This window comes from Chlorocebus sabaeus, chromosome 1 (assembly GCF_047675955.1).
Source record: "Chlorocebus sabaeus isolate Y175 chromosome 1, mChlSab1.0.hap1, whole genome shotgun sequence".
Classification (NCBI taxonomy): Eukaryota; Metazoa; Chordata; class Mammalia; order Primates; family Cercopithecidae; genus Chlorocebus; species Chlorocebus sabaeus.
The window spans coordinates 96,873,504-96,891,403 of record NC_132904.1 but is presented as its reverse complement, the minus strand read 5'-3'; the positions used below and the strand labels follow the sequence as shown (position 1 = coordinate 96,891,403).

Genomic DNA, 17,900 nt, shown 5'->3' with positions numbered 1-17,900 from the left:
TTTGTGTACTGTGGAGTCTAGAAAGTCAAACATGTTTTCCAGGTTCTCTATCAGCTAAGGGTGCTAATGGTGCTGCTATACTCTGTGGGCAGTGAGAAGTTTAATTGGAATTTGGAGACATTCTGGAACATGTCTAGGATTGCCTCTTCCAGTGGTGACCATAGGAAGTCATTATAGGCTCTGATCTCAAGAATGAACATTTTGATTACCATGACATATTAAGGACCACAACCAACCTCAGTGCTAGCTGAAAGCAAAAGGAACAAGAAATGGAAAGAAGGGGAAGGAAGTTACAAATTGCAACTAGACCTTTATGAAATGAAGACCACAGTAATTAGCCACATTTTTTTCCTCGTCTTTTGTATGTTTTTATAAATGTTAAATTACTTTAGCCTCTTCATTTCTTCTGATATTTTATATGGAGTGTGTTATTGGTAGGTAACTTTCTGATGTAGTTCCCTAAAGGAGGGGCAAGCTTTCACCATGAGGTGGACAAATTGACTGATGGGACTTTCTTTTGTTCCCCCTGTTGGGGAAAGGGTTAGCACATTTTCATTTATAAAAGAGATATTTGCATTATGTTAGTATGAAACAAGCTTATTTATAACTTCCTCAAGAAATTCCACCCTGATTGCATCCCTGTCAATTGCCCATCTCTTTCTGAGCTTCAAACAAAACAAAACAGAAGAGCAGTAAGTTTCAAAGGATGTCGGTGGAGACCTTTTGTAGATGAAACTGACTTCTAGAAGCCAACTGGCCAAACATATGCACAACTGGAGAAAATAGACTGTGAAGTTAGGTCCAGCTGTAAAATATCTCAGGTGCCCAGTTAGTTCCAGTTATTCTACATCTGTGGATTTAAAACGACCATCATCCACAGTAGAATAGATGTGCCCCTCATTGCTCAGAAAATCCATAGCTTGCTTGATTGAGGATACGGACATGCATTTGATCTGGTTCTTGAGATTCTGAAAGTTCAATCCTTCAGGTCTTGGGCAAACCTTAATCAAATTCAACACCTGGTTTTGGGCCACAGTGAGGCCATTTGCTGGCATGAAGCTATTCCCACCAAAGTACCCTACTTCACTCCCGGGATTGCTGATAGGTGCTCTCCCTGCTGAGGGCTGGCTGTTCACTTTGCTTAGTATCATGTGTGCATTGATCACTTCCAGAATATGTATGGTGAACCCATTCATATCCTCCAGGGACATGATCTTAAAGCTACCAGGCTCTTTTTGTTCTGAAAAGATCTCAGGTGGCCTGCCACTTTCACATATGTTTCTGGAGGAACTACAGTGTTTTCACTGCTGGTGTCATCTGTGTCAACCCACTGGTGAACGTCCATGGGTGCAGCTGTCGTGTCATCTATTTTGTAAACAATGTTGATTGAAGCCTTCTTTGCATGTCGGATGATCCCCACAAGAGTGACTTGTGAAATCTCAACACTGCCAATTTTGAACACTTCATCAACCAAAGTGACAGAAAGCATCAGAGATACAGTGTGGGGTTCAATGTGCTATACTTGGGCTCTTGATTTCTTTTCTGCTTAAGAAGGTGCCCGTGATCCAAAGCCTCCTGGGAACTGTGTGTATTCGCCGACTCCCCTATGAGGAGCTGCCATAGCTTTCAAATCCACTGTTCCACATGTAGGTCGTGATTCTTCGGGGAAGAGGCCGGAAAGGTTAGGTCTGGTGAAATTGCAGAACACCCCAGAACCGGGGGGCTGCCATACCACTCTAGTCACTTTTCTCTCCTTTAGTGATTTTTAAGCTGGAATTGAGGTTACACACTATTCACAAGTCACACGCGCTTTCTAAGGTTGAACCTACTCTTCATTTAGTTTTTCCTCAGATGTAGATTTCAACAACCCATGAACTTTAAACTCTCTATGTAAAATCACTTGAAACCAAATTAAAACCATTAAAAAGACATCAATAATTAAAATTAGAAAACAGCTTATCATTTTAATACCTTCATACAATTGTTTTCTTTGTGTATCACTTCCTATATTATTTATATATTTAAAATAATTATACTTTTTATGTCCTGCTTTCGTTCTCTTATATATAAATATTTTCTTATTTTTAAAATAACATTATATCATATGCCTATGTACCACATATTATTTAACCATTGTTGTACTGTAAAACATTTTGATAGCTTCTAATTATTGCTCTTTTAATTAAAATGCTGCCATGGAAATATTCATATTGCTCCTTTAATTAAAATGCTGCTATGGAAGTCTTCATATACCCTGTTTTCCACATATTAGATTAATTTCCCAGAATAGACCTCAGAAAGGAGATTATGGGTTCCAAAGTTGTAAAGCCAGAAGGTCTATATGTGAATTTTACTTTTGGTATTTGTAAGCCACATATAATGGGACAAGTCAGTTAACCAGTGAATCTCTGCATCTTTATTTATATAACAGAGAAAATAGTACTTCTCTCAGGCTTGCAAATGATTTTTAGAGAGCTTCCCTGCTGTTCAACTGCTTGAACCATTGTTTCTTGATATTTTAACATTTCTGATTTTTATTATTTGTAAGTATAATTTTTTATCCTTCATATTATTTTGGTTTTCTGATTTTTATCTCTCAAAAATTATTTTTATTTAAAATTATAATGTACATAATATTATTATTAGTGGCAGACAGGAATTATGAATTCTGACTCATCTACTACCTGTAGGAGAGTACAGAGACTAACCTAAATAAGGAGAATGGCTTTTTTTTTTTTTTTTTGGAAACAGAGTCTCACTCTATTGCCCAGGCTGGAATGTAATGGCACAATCTCAACTCACTGCAACCTCCAGCTCCTGGGTTCAAGTAATTCTCCTGCTTCAGCCTCCCGAGTAGCTGGGATTACAGGTGCCTGCCGCCATGCCCGGCTAATTTTTGTAGTTTTAGTAGAGATGAGGTTTCACCATGTTGGCCAGGCTGGTCTTAAACTCCTGACCTCAAGTGATCCGCCAGCCTCGGCTTCCCAAAGTGCTGGACGGGTGTGAGCTACTATGCCTGACCAAGGATGGTTCTTCTTAGTAGACACTCCATTTTTTCCAAAGCTGATTCTTCAAGATAATAATTATTTTAACTGTGCATATAGTATATTTGATTTTCTGGTGTGATGATTCTATGATAGTCATGTCACACAATGCAGTTTCATGAAGTTATGAAATCTCAAACTCATGAGTTCTGTCATATGCAGCTGTTGATTACTGCGTGAGTTGTGAACTTTCCCCTACTTTTAAATTTTCATTCAGTCACATAAAATCATTGAGTAGTTCTTCCTATGATTTTGTCTTTGCTTATCCAATTTTTCATACTTCTTAAAATTTTTTTTTTTTGGAGCCATTTTAGAGTCACAGCAAAATTGAAAGGAAGGTACACAGATCTCCCATATCTCCCTGACCACTACACATGCACAACACATCATCTTATCAATTTTTTTTTTTTTTTTTTACTTGTCAGGTTTTAAAAAAAAGTTCTAATTTTTAGTTTTCCATTTTTTTATTTCAATAGGTTTTTTGGGAACCAGTGCTGTTTGATTATATAGATACGTTATTTAGTGGTGATTTCTGAGATTTTGGTGCACCTATCACCCAAGCAGTGTATACTGTACCCAGTGCGAGAACTTTTATCCCTTGTCACCCCCTACCATTCCCTCTGAATCCCCAAAGTCTAATGTATCATTCTTACAACTTTGCGTCCTCATAGCTTAGCTTGTACATGAGTGAGAACACATAATGTTTAGTTTTCCATTCCTGAGGTACTTCACTTAGAATAATAGTCTACAATTTCACCAAGGTTGCTGCGAAGCCATTATTTCATTCTTTTTTTTTTTTTTTTTTTTAAATGGCTGAGTAGTATTCCACAGTGTATATACCACATTCTCTTTATCCACTCATTGATCGATTGGCATTTGGGCTGGTTTCTTATTTTTGCAGTTGCTAATTGTGCTGCTATAAACATGTATGTGCAAGTATCTTTTTCATATCATAACTTCCTTTCCTCTGGTTAGATACCTAGTAGTGGAGTAGCTGGATCAAATGATAGATCTACTTCTAGTACTTTAAGGAATCTCCACACTGTTTTCCATAGTGGTTGTACTAGTTTACATTCCCACCAACAGTGTAAAAGTGTAACTTTTTCACCACATCCATGCCAACATCTATTATTTTTTGATTATGGTCATTGTTGCAGGAGCGAGGTGGTATCACTTTGTGGTTTTGATTTGTATTTCCCTGATCATTAGTGATGTTGAGTATTTTTCCATATGCTTGCTGGCAGTTTACATATCTTCTTTTGAGAATTATTCATGTTCTTTGCCCACTTTTTGATGGGATTGTGTATTTTTTTCTTGCTGAGTTGTTTGAGTATTTTGTAGATTCTGGTATTAGTCCTTTGCTGGATGTATAGATTGTGAAGATTCTCTTCCACTCTGTGGGTTGTCTGTTAACCTGCTGATTATTTCTATTGCTGTGCAGAAGCTTTTTAGTTTAATTAAGTCCCATCTATTTATCTTTGTTTTTATTGCATTTGCTTTTGGTTTCTTGGTCATGAAGTCTTTACCTAAGTCAATGTTTACATGGGTTTTTCTGATGTGATATTCTAGAATCTTTATGGTTTCAGGTCTTAGATTTAAGTCTTTGATCCATCTTGAGTTGATTTTTGTATAAGGTGAGAGATGAGGATGCAGTTTCATTTTCAACATGTGGCTAGCCAATTATCCTAGCACCATTTGTTGAATTGGCTATCCTTTCTCACTTTATATTTTTGTTTGATTTGTCAAAGATCAGTTGGCTGTAAGTATTTGGCTTTATTTCTGGGTTCTCTATCCTGTTTCATTGGTCTGTGTGCCTATTTTTATACCAGTACTGTGCTGTTTGGGTGACTATGGTCTTATAGTACAGTCTGAAGTGAGGCAGTGTGATGCCTCCAGATTTGTTCTTTTTGCTTAGTCTTGCTTTGGCTACATGGGCTTTTTTTTGGTTCCATGTGGATTTTAGGATTTTTTTTTTCTAGTTCAGTGAAGAATGATGGTGGTATTTTGATGGAAATTGCATTGAATGGCTAGATTGCTTTTGGCAGTATGGTCATTTTGACAATATTGATTCGACCCATCCATGAGCATGATGTGTTTCAATTTGTGTCATCTACGATTTCCTTCAGCAGTGTTTTGTAGTTTTCCTTGTAGAAGTCTTCCACAGACTTGGTTAGGTATAATCCTAAGTACTTTTTTTTTTTCAGCTACCATAAAAGGGGTTGAGTTCCTGATTTGATTCTCAGGTTGGTCGCTGTTGGTGTATAGCAGAGCTATTGATTTGTGTATATTAATTTTGTTTGCTGAAACTTTGCTGAATTCATTTATCAGTGCTAGGAACTTTTTGGATGAGTCTTTAGTGTTTTCATGCATACAATCATATAATCAGCAAACAGTGACAGTTTGACTTCCTCTTTACTAATTTGGACGCCCTTTATTTCTTTTTGTTGTCTGATTGCTCTGGGTAGAACTTCCAGTACTATGTTGAATAGAAGTGGTGAAAGTGAGCATCCTTGCCTTGTTCCAGTTCTCAGGGGAAATGCTTTCAAGTTTTCCCCATTCATAATATTGGCTGTGGGTTTGTCATAGCTGGATTTTATTACCTTAAAGTATGTCCCTTCCATGCCAATTTTGTTGAGGGTTTCAATCATAAAGAGATGCTAGATTTTGTCAAATGCTTTTCCTGTGTCTATTGAGATGATTATGTGATTTTTAATTCTGCTTATGTGGTGTATCACATTTATTGACTTACAAGTTAAACCATCCCTGCATTCCTGGTATGAAACCCACTTGATCATGGTGGATTATCTTTCTGACATAAGGATTTTTGCATCCATGTTCATCAGGGATATTGGTCTGTAGTTTTCTATTTTTGTTATGTCATTTCCTGGTTTTGGTATTAGGGTGATACTGGCTTCATTGAATGATTTAGGGAGGATTCCCTCTTTCTCTATCTTTTGGTATAGTGGCAATAGGATTGGTAACAATTCTTATTTGAATGTCTGATAGAATTCATCTGTGAATCCATGTGATCCTGGACTTTTTTTTGTTGGCAATTTTTAAATAATCATTTTAATCTCACTGCTCATTATTGGTCTGTTCAGAGATTCTATGTTTCTTGGTTTAATCTAGGAGTATTGTATATTTCCAGGAATTTATCCATCTCCTCTGGATTTTCTAGCTTATGCAAGTAAAGGTGTTCATCATAGCTTTGAATGGTATTTTGTATTTCTGTGGCATCAGTTGTAATAGCTCCTGTTTTGTTTCTAACTGAGCTTATTTGGATCTTCTCTCTTCTTTTCTTGTTTAATCATGCTAATGGTCTATCAGTTTTACTTATATTTTCAAAGAACCAGCTTTGTGTTTCATTTATCTTTTGTATTTTTCTGTTTTTTGTTTCAATTTTATTTAGTTCTTTTCTTGTCTTTGTTAATTCTTTTCTTCTGCTGGCTGTGGGTTTGGATTTTTTTGTTTCTTCAGTTCTATGTGGTGTGACCTTAGATTGTCTATTTGTGCTCTTTCAGACTTTTTAATCTAATCATTTCCTACTGTGAACTTTCTTCTTATCTCTTAGCTTTTTTTGTATCTCAGAGGTTTTGATAGGTTGTGTCACTATTATCATTTAGTTCAAAGAATTTTTAAATTTCCATCTTGATTTCATTGTTGACCCAATGATCATTGAGGAGCAGGTTTTTTGATTTCCATGTATTTCCATGGTTTTGAGAATTCATTTTTGAATGATCCCCAATTTTATTCCACTGTGGTCTGAGAGACTACTTGATATAATTTTGATTTTCTTAAATTTACTGAGACTTGTTTTGTGACCTATCATATGGTCTGTCTTGGAGAATGTTCCATGTGCTGATGTATAGAATGTATATTCTGCAGTTGTTGGGTAGAATGTTCTGTAAATATCTGTTAAGTCCATTTGTTCTAGGGTATAGTTTAAGTCCATTGTTTCTATGTTGACTTTCTGTCTTGACCTATCTATTGCTGTCAGTGGAGTATTACAGTCTCCTACATTATTGTGTTGTCATGTATCTCATTCCTTAGGTCTAGTATTAATTGTTTTATAAACTTGGAAGCTCCAATGTTAGGTGTATATACATTTAGAATTATGATATTTTCCTGTTGGACTAGTCCTTTTATCATTAAATAATGTCCCTCTTTGTCTTTTTCAACTGCTGTTGCTTTAAAGTTTGTTTTGTCTGATATAAGATTATCTACTCCTGCTTGCTTTTGATATTCATTTGCATTGAATATCTTTTTCCATCTTTTTACCTTAAGTTTATGTGAGTCCTTATGTGTTAGACAGTCTCCTGAAGACAGCAGAAACTTGGTTAGTGAATTTTTATCTATTCTGCCATTCTGTATCTTTTAAGTGGAGCATTTAGGCCTTTTACATTCAATGTTAGTATTGAGAGATGAGGTACTATTCTATTCATCATGCTATTTGTTGCCTGAATACCTTGTTTTTTTGTTTCTATTGTGTTAATGTTTTACAGGTCCCATGAGATTTATGCTTTGAGGAGGTTCTATTTTGGTATATTTTGAAAATTTGTTTCAAGATTTAGAGCTCCTTTTAGCAGTTATTATATGGCTGGCTTGGTAGCGGTGAATTCTCTCAGCATTTATTTTTTCTGGAAAAGACTGTATCTTTCCTTTGTTTATGAAGCTTAGTTTCACTGGATATGACATTCTTGGGGGATAATTGTTTTGTTTAAGGAGGCTAAAAATAGGACCCTGATTCCTTCTAGCTTGTAAAGTTTCTGCTAATAAATTTGCTGTTGCTCTGATAGGTTTTCCATTATAGGTCACCTGATGTTTTGCCTCATAGCTCTTAAAATTCTTTCCTTAGTCTTGATTTTAGATAACATGATGACTATGTGCCTCGGTGATGATCTTTCTGCGACGAATTTCCCAAGTGTTCTTTGAGTTTCTTCTATTTGGATGTCTAGGTCTCTAGGAATGCTGGAGAAGTTATCTTTGATTATTTCCTCAAATACATTTTCCAAACTTTTAGATTTCTCTTCTTCCTCAGTAACACCAATTATTCTTAGGTTTAGTCATTTAACACAGTCCCAAACTTCTTGAAGGCTTTGTTCATTTTAAAAATTCTTTTCTATTTGCCTTTGAAGGATTGAGTTAATTCAAAAGCCTTGTCTTTGCGCTCTGAAGTTCTTTCCTCTGCTTTTTGCTTCTATTGCTGAGATTTTCCAGTGCATTTTGCATTTTTCTAAGTGTGTCCTTGATTTCCAGAAGTTGTGATTGTTTTTTATTTATACTGTTTATTTCACTGAAGAATTTCCCCTTCATATTCTGTATCATGTTTTTGAATACTTTAAGTTGGACTTCACCTTTCTCTGGTGCCTCCTTGATTATCTTAATAATTGACCTTCTGAATTCTTTTTCTGGCAATTCAGAGATTTCATCTTGGTTTGGATCCATTGCTGGTGAGCCTGTATGATCTTTTCGGGCTGTTAAAGAAGCTTGTTTTGTCATATTACCAGAATTGTTTTTCTGGTTCCTTCTCATTTGGGTAGACTATGTTAGAGGGAACATCTGGGATTAAAGGTTGCTATTCAAATTCTTTTGTCCCATGGGGTGCTCCCTTGATGTGATGTTCTCTCCCTTTCCCTAGCAATAGGGTTTCCTGAGAGCTGATCTGTAGTTACTGTTTTTGCTCTTCTGGGTCCAGCCACCCAGCAGGGCTACTGGCATTCTGGCTGGTACTGGAGACTGTTTGCAAAGAGTCCTGTGATGTGATTCGTCTTCAGGTCTTGCAGCCTTGACACCAGCACCTGCTCCTGTGGAGTCAGTGGGGGACTGAAGTGGACTCTGTGAAGGTCCTTGGTTGTGTTTTTGTTTAGTGTGCTGTTTTGGAGTTGGTTGGCCTCCAGCAAGGTTGTGGGGCTTTCAAGAGCACACAGCTTCAATCCTATACGGAGGATGCAAACTTGCCCTAATGACACCTAGTTAAGTGTTCAGGTTTCTCAGGCAGTGGCCAGGGCCATAGAGATCCCAAGAAATTATGACCTTTGTCTTTGGCTACCAGAGTGGGTAGGGAAAGACCACCTGGTGGGGGCAGGGATAGCCGTTTCTGAGCTCAGCCTCTCTTTGGGTGGGGCTTGCTGTGGTGTTCTCTATGGTTCTCTATTGGTTCCCTGTCCAATAGAGTTATAATCCCAAAGGGATTATGGCTGCCTCTGCTGGGTCATACAGGTCAGCAGGGAAATGGGGAAAAGCCAGCAGTAACAAGCCTTAACCTGCTCTGTAGTCCTAAAGGCTGGTCTCACTCCCACCATGCCCCCATCCAACAGCACTGAGTTTATTTCCAGGCAGCCAGTGACCAAAGCTGAGAACTTGTCCCAGACCACGTGCCTCCCCATTGAAAAAGCAAGAAGACTCACAGTTTTTTAGCATCTCAGGGAGCTTTCAGTGGTGATCCAGTTCTTTCAAAGGGACTGCAGATTCTCTCGGCTTTACTGGTATGTTCCTGTGGTAGTTCTTGGAGCAAAAGTTCACATGCTGCTCTGTCCGTCTGAATAGGAGCTGCAAGCTAGTCCTGCCTCCTATCTGCCATCTTCAGGTTTTTTTTTTTTTTTTTTTTTTTTTTAAGCAAGGTCTGATATGGTTTGGATTTGTGTCCCCATTCAAATCTCATGTAAAATTGTAATCCCCAATTTTAAGGTGAGGCTTGGTAGGAGTTGATTAGATCATGGGGACAGATTTCCCCCCCTGCTGTTCCTATGATAGTGAATAAGTTTTCAGGAGATGGTGCTTAAAAGTGTGTGGCACCTCACACCTGTCTCTTCCTCCTCCGGCTATGTAAGATGTTCCTGTTTCCCCTTTGCCTTCTTGCCATCATTGTAAGTTTCCTAAAGTCTCCCCAGCCATTCTTCCTGTACAGCTTGTGGAACTATGAGTAAATTAAATCTTTTTTCTTTATAAATTACCCAGTCTCAGGTAGTTCTTCGTAGCAATGTAAGAAGGGACTAATACAAGGTCTCATTTTATTAGTCCTATATTAGTCCTAGGCTGGAGTGTAGTGGCATGATCCGAGCTCACTGCAGCCTGGATCTCTTAGGCTGAAGAGATTGTCCCACCTCAGCCTCCCTGGTAGGTAGGACTACACGTGTGCACAAACACGTCCAGCTAATTTTAAAAGTTTTTTGGTAGAGACATTGTCTTGCTATGTTGCCTAGGATGGTCTAGAACTCCCGGCCTTAAACGACCCTACTCCCTTGGCCTCCCAAATTGTTGGGATTGCAGGTGTGAGCTATCATGCCTGGCCTACTTGTTAGGTTTTAAAAATACAATTCTTAGCACTTATATTCAGTTATTTCTGTATCTTTAATTGTACTGCATGATCACTGCTAACTCAACATTGTACTCCCTGCATTTAATAAACACCACTCTGTTTTCTGCTTTTATTAAATGTAGAAGAAAAATCTTTTGATTTTTGCATCTTGAGAGTGATTTTGTCTTTCTACTAATTGGTCTTATTTTTTAATAATCAAATTTTGTCTTTCCATTAATCAGCTTTATTTTTTAAAAATCAAAATGCATATCAAAATTTGATATTTTACCAGCTCTTGAGTTCTAAAATCTTGTTAATTCAACTGTCCTTTCGAAAATATTTTTTGAATATGTATTATTTACCAAACACTGTGCCTAGGGCCAACTGAGAATCAATGATGAATCAAAATAGAATAAGTCCCTGCCCTCTTGGAGTTACAGTCTACCTAGGGCCGTATTGAATAAATGATCACACACACAAATGTAAAACTGGGGTTTTGACCAGAGGTTTATGGGAAGCTACATATTGATACAGATCTAACTTGAGGAATAGGACTCAGTGGGCAGGGGCTAGTCAGGGAAGTCTTCACTAAGGCAGAGATAGTCACACTGAAGGCTGAGGGATGATTAGGAGTTCAGCAGGCAAAGGGAGAGGGAAGGCAGAGGCATCCTGTGTGCAGTCTGGAAAGAGGGGATGTGGGGCTGAAGACAGTGCAGTTAGGCAGATGTGGCAGGTGATCTGTGTGTGGTGCACTTGATGCTAGAGTCATAGTTGGAGCCAGATCTTGTAGTTGGCCATGTTAAGGAGCTAGGATCAGTAAAAACCAAAAATATCCTGTGTGCACATGTAACACATGGAATGCTTTTAAGCAGGGTGACGTTGGGAGTGTGTATGTGGCACAATTAGGTTTGTGTTTTGAAGAGATACACACAGCAGTTATCAAGTTAGTTTTCATTTTAAACTACATAAATTAGATCCTTCTTTTGTTAAAAACTTCCTTTTGTTAAAAAGGCTTCCTTTTGCACTTAGAATAAATTCAACTTCTCAGCATGGCTTGCAAGACTTTACCTGATATAGTCTCTCTACTTCTGCAACCTCATCTTATGTCTCAGCTCACTTTGTCCACTGCCTTCTAGCAGAATGAGCCTCAAACATTCAATCACATTCTCAATTCAGAGTTTTTGAGCTTTTGGTGCCCAGTGACTGAAAGCTCTTTTCACAGTTCTCCAAATGGCTATCTCCTTCTTTTTAGATAGGTTTCAGCTTAACCAAGAAACCTCCTTGGCCACTTCTTTAAAGAAACCACCCCTCCCTTAGTCACTCTCTCTCACATCATTTTAATTTTTATTATAATTATTATTACAATTATCACGTGAAATTATCCTAATTTATTCATGATTGCTTTATAGTAGCACATGGAGACACTCGATAATTTGTCTTACTGAATAAAACAGTTGAAATATGAAGGGCAGATTGGAAACAGGTTAGTGTAGATACAGCAAGAGCTTTTAGGAGATGCTGCTGGAGTCTTGGTCAGAAATGAGGATAGCTTAAACTAAGAGGATGGCGGTGGATATAGGGATGTATGTTGACCAAGAAATATTTAGAAGATAAAATCAACAGTCTTTGGTGATGGATTAGTATGGGAGTGACAAAGATGGGGCTGTTAAGATTTTAATATTTCTTGACACATTGGAATTTCTCTATCTTAAATGTTGGAATTTTTTCCTGGTTGATTTGTTTTTGAATTTTTGTTCAATTTTTTTTGTTACTCATTTTGTTCCATATATTCTATCTTCTTTGCAGATCCTATTATGTATGATCCAAATCTATTCTGTTCTTCATATCTACCATTTTCTCTCACATTTTAAAATAAAATTTTATTGTTGATTTACTTTGCATTCTAGAATTATTTCTCAAGTTTGTACTCGGAAGCATTGGTTTAAATAGTTAGCAGTTCAAGTTTACATTTTACTGCTTCCAATGAATATTTTACTTACTTTGATTTTGATTTTCATCCTATTCTGAGTTGCTCTTTAAATATAAAAGAACTATTCTTGTTTATCTCATTGCGATCTAGAACTACATGTTTAAAATTTTTCTTCTGATTTACAAGAAAATCTTTTCTAGGAAAAGGAATTCATACTAAAGCTAACCATTTGTTTCCTTCTTTCAAAGGTTTTTCTTTTATGATATGTTCTCTTCTTTCAAAGATTTTTCTTCAGTCTAATCACCTTTGTATCTTATCTGACTGATCTTCAACTGTTCTAAAAATGAGTTTAAGGATAATTTGAATGCTGAGACATCCATTTGTAGAGTTTATCTCCCAGACCAGTAGTCTATGATGTGCAGGGACATGCCAGATTACTGGTTGTTGGTATAAGCATCTACTCATATTTTCAAACAACCTAAAGAAATCTACCCAGGTTTGGGCTGAAAACCAGAGCTTCATATGTATGAGGGCAGTTGCTTTGCTGAAGAAAAGATAAAGGGTCAGAGGCTATTTCATTGCTTGCTTGAACCTAGAAAATGGGATTTTGAGGCTGGGTCACTGCACAAAGATGAAAGGAAAGAAAAACCTAGAAACACTCTGATGACTTTGTTTTATACCACTCACTGTGATTGCAGTGAGGATTGTCTTTTCTGATGGTTTCATGGGTACTTTACGGGGGAATTAAGGAAAGTTGGTTTTACATGCTTCCATTCAATTTACTGTCACTCCTAACACAAAAGTGGCAAATAATTTAAATCGAGGATTTGAGGACAGATATTTCACTGATAGCATATTTTCACTACTAATTCCTTACCTTCAAATATATTTTGGAATTTTATTACCTTTTTCCTGATAGTGGTTAAATCGCCTTTTACATTCCTCCTTTCTTATACAACATCAAAGATTAGACATATCCTTCTACTAAGAGTTTCAAAATCCTATATGTAGGGAGCACATTTTCCATGAAAGATGCATTTGTTTTGATTGGCACAGTCCCTGCTTGCATCAATTTAGTTCGTCTCCAGTTTCCCAATCTCTTGAATTTAGTACTTGGTATAGTTATTACATTGGCTATTCATAATCAATACTTTGAGACATGCTGGCAGTCAGTATTATTAAATTGCATGCATATTAGTTACTTTGTGCCCAGAGGTAATTTTACCATAAAGGATGCAATTTAATGAATTACATAAAATAAATAAATGATGCTTAGTTAAACTTTTGAATATTTATGAGGCAGTTCAACAGTGATTAGATGATATGAGGTGAGAAAGTTTAAAATGCAGAAGAAACATAATAATGGATATTACTTACTGAATAAATTTGTGTTTATTTTTCCTAGAAGCTGTCATTGCTGCATAAAGAAAATATACTGAAGAAGATTAGTTATAAATATAATTAAATATTTTCCTAACACATGTAGTTCAGTGTATGTCTTTTAAAAATATTAGTTGCCTTCTTCACATTCTTTATTCAAACATTTTGAAAGAGAGCATATTGAACAGAAAAAATTCTAAGAGCATTTAATTACAACTGATGTACCTGAATATATTTTGTGAGATGACTTGTAAACTGAGATAAGAAATTTTATTTGAGGAATGCAAGTCCTTTTGATTACTATAGCCAGAGAAACATTAAAATGAGACTGCAACCATGCCCCACTTCCCCTTTAAGCTATGTATTCATTTTGAAACTGCTTGATATTGCCACAAGTAGCTACTAATTACCAAGGCCAGATCAGACACTATAACCCTATAGCTTCACAATGTATAGCCATTCACTAATCAATGCTATTTCTGTAAATGAATGAGAATTCCTGAGAGAGGACTTTGTATCAGCCCACCCCCTTCCTACTGCTGCCCTTTTTTTGCCTTTAAAAATCTACTTGTTACTGCTACTAATCAGAGTGTATATTCAGGGCAACTTGAATCTATGCTCCTGGGTTGCAATCCTCAAACTTGACCCAAATAAACACTTTATCTATATTTATTTTCCTGAGCTTTTTCCTTTTAGGTTGACATATTACAATCTTGTTTCATATATCTTAATTTAATGAAAGAACAAAAGTTTTGATCTGAAATACTTTCAGGTAGAAGAATATTAATCTTTAAAAATTACTAACTAGTTAATCATATTATATGACATGGTCTGTATGAGATGCTGGGAAGAGAGAATTTTAGAGATGTATAGCTTTAATAGATATCCTGGAAAAAAATAAAAGCCAAAAGTCAGTGGTATATCCATCTAACATGTTCAAAATAGAGCAGTAAATTTTAAACCCAAATAAAAATAAAGTAGAAAGTAGGATATAAAAATGACAGGAAGAACAAAAATAATTGGAAAAAGAAACATTAAGAAAATGAATAAAGACAAAGTTAATGCTTTGAAAAGATCACATATTTTGTAAATCTCTTCTAATCAAGAGAGATCAAAGGAGGAGGGAGAGAGGGGGAGGAGGACATACAAACTGCTGATAAAAAGAAAATATCCCACAGATCTTAGAGATATTAAGAAAATGATGGAAATGTGGATGAGTAAAATGATTATACAAACTCCAACCCAAATGAGAATTTTAAAATCATGGCAAGCATCCAAAAGCAGACAGAAGCTAGAGGAGTGTTTACTTTTGAAAATCTGAAACTGCAAAAATAAGAATTGTGAGTTTGTGGCTTATTTTGTTTGTGGATGTTCTTCAATCCCTCTGGCAATGGTGGCAAAAGATCGCAGCTTTATCAGTTGGAGTAGCAAAGGAAGTTTATCAGAAAGACCAGTTGAAAATACAAAATAGAAATTCAGGAAGTGAAAGAACTGCAGGAAGGATAAGAGCCACAACCTGAGTATAAAGCCTGTTAAATCCTTGGCTGAATGATAAACTATGCTTGCTCAGAGATAAACATTGGAGAACCTAGTAAGTAATGTAGGCAGAGACCAAGAGAAACATTGAGGACAGAGTTATATTAGGTGTGTTTTTTAGTTTGTAGCTTTTTACAATGAGTGCATTTTCTAACCTGCATGTTCTCAGGAAGCAGAGAGGTGGCAATTTTTTAAAAAGCATATACTTTAGAGATTTTTAATATGTTCTGTGAAACAGTATAATGGCTGACAGTTGCTTCAAAATAATATAGGAGATTGACTGGCATTATACACAAAACAGATTATTCATTCATTCGTAATAGATGAAGGTAAATGTTAAGTTTGTAGAAATTCACTATACTCTTCTGTATATTACATTTCAGATATTTTTTTAAAAATTCATAACACAAAGTTAAAGAAATCTAAATTAAATACAGGATAAGTTAAAATGGTACCAAACAGTAAAATAGAGAAAAATCTAAGAAAAGACTTTCAAGACCTATATATTGACAAAGCTCAAAGAAGGCTTAAAAAAGTGGAATGTACCATGATTATGAATTAGGGAACTCAATACTGTAAAAGAGATAATTCTCCTGAAATTACTTTGTATAGTGTTATTCATAACAGACCCAACTGGAAACAACCTTAATGTACGTCAATGGTAGAATGATAAATTACTTGGGGGGGTTACTCACACGATGTAGTTTAGAAGACAGCATTACCTACACTCACATGTTACAATATGGGTAACTCTTACCAACATAGTGTTGAGTGAAAAATACAAGACATAAAAAGCTCCAGATGATTTCAAAGACTGGTAAAAACCAGCTAGTGTTGTTAGAAGTCAGGATAGTGAAAGAGGAGGGAATACTGTCGGACTCATTTTACAAGCACAGCATCACCCTGATACCGAAGCCAGGCAAGGACACTAAAAAAATAAAAATAAAAAAAACTGTATGCCAATATCCCTGATTAATATGCATGCAAAAACCTTCAACAAAATACTAGCAAGGCAAATTCAACAGCACATTTAAATAATCATTCATTATTATCAAGTGTGGGGATGTAAGGATGGTTTAATATTTGCAAATCAATAAATGTAATACATCATGAAAGACAAAAACCATATGATCATTTCAATAAATGCAAAAAAGCATTTGACAAATTCAACATTTTTTCATGGTAAAAATTCTCAACAAATTAGGTATAGAAGAAATGTACCTCAACACAATAAAGGCCGTAAATAACGAACACACAACTAACATCATTCTAAACAGGGAAAGGCCGAAAGCTTTTCCTTTAAGGTCTTGAAAAAGACAAGGATGCCTACTCTTGCCACTTCTCCTCAACATAGTACTGTAGGTCCTAGACAGAGCAAATACACAAGAGAAAGAAAGAAAAAAGCTTTAGAATTGAAAAGGAAGAAGTCAATTGTCCCTGTTTGCAGGCAACAATCTAATATATAGAAAACACTAATGACTTTGCCAAAAAACTCTTAGGAATGATAAGCAAATTCATGAAAATTACAAGATTAAAAAAATACAAAATGTAGTAGTGTTTTTATATACCAATAATGAACTACCTGAAAAAGAAATCAGGAAAACAATCCTATTTAAAATAGCTACAAAAAAATAAAATACTTAGGAAAAAGTTAAGCAAGAAGATGAAGGATTTCTAAATTAAAAACTATAAAACATCGATTAAAAAATCAAAGAAGACATAAATAAATGGAAAAAAATCCCATGTTCATGGATTGGAAAAATTAATGTTAAAATGTCCATAGTATCTAAACGGATCTATAGATTCATTGTACTCTCTATCAAAATTCTAATGGCATTTTTTTACAGAAATAGAAAACACGATCATAAAATTCATAGGGAACTACAAAAGACCCCAAATAGCCGAAGCAATCTTGAGCAAAAATAATAAAAGTGGAGGTATCAAACTACCTGACTTCAAAATTTACTGCAAAGCTATAGTAACCAAAACAGCATGCTATTGGTATAAAAACAGATACATAGATCAATGAAACAGAATAAAGTGCCAGGAAATAAATCCACATATTTGTGATCAATTGGTTTTTGACAAAGGTGCCAAGAACACACAATGGGGAAAGGATAGTCTCTTTAATAAATGGTTCTGCAAAAACTGGATATCCACATGCAGAAGAGTGAAATTAGACCTTCAGCTTCCACCATATAAAAAAATCAATGCAAACTGTATGAAAGATGTAAACATAAGATATAAAACTGTAAAACTGCTAGAAGAAAATGTAGAGAAAAATTCTATGACTTTGGTCTGGGCAATGATTTTTTGGATATGACTCCAAAAAACACAGGCAACAAAAGCACACACACACAAACTAAAACCAAAACCAAACAAACAAACAAAAAAAACCCCCAAAAAACATGGGATTATATCAAACTAAAAAGTTTTTGCACAGCAAAAGCCACAATCAACAGAGTGAAAAGACATCCTACAGAATGGGTGAAAATATCTGCAAACTCTACATTTGATGAGGGATTAACATTCAAAATATATATGCAGCTCAACTCAATAGCAAGGAAACAAATTACCCGATTAAAAAATGGGCAAAGGACTTGAATGGACATTTCTCAAAAGTAGAGATACAAATGGCCAACAGGTATATGGAAAAATGCTCAATCTCACTAATCATCAGGGAAATGAAAAGAAAAACCACAATGAGATGTCA

General features: G+C 35.8%; 1 protein-coding gene and 1 pseudogene across 1 annotated transcript in view; both read right to left on the bottom strand.

Annotated features, from left to right (window-relative positions):
• Positions 1-17,900, bottom strand: part of CNTN5 (contactin 5) — a 1,322,079-nt gene that overhangs the window by 21,162 nt on the left and 1,283,017 nt on the right. The window lies entirely within an intron of this gene.
• LOC140708650 (replication protein A 32 kDa subunit pseudogene) lies at positions 474-1,646 on the bottom strand (annotated as a pseudogene).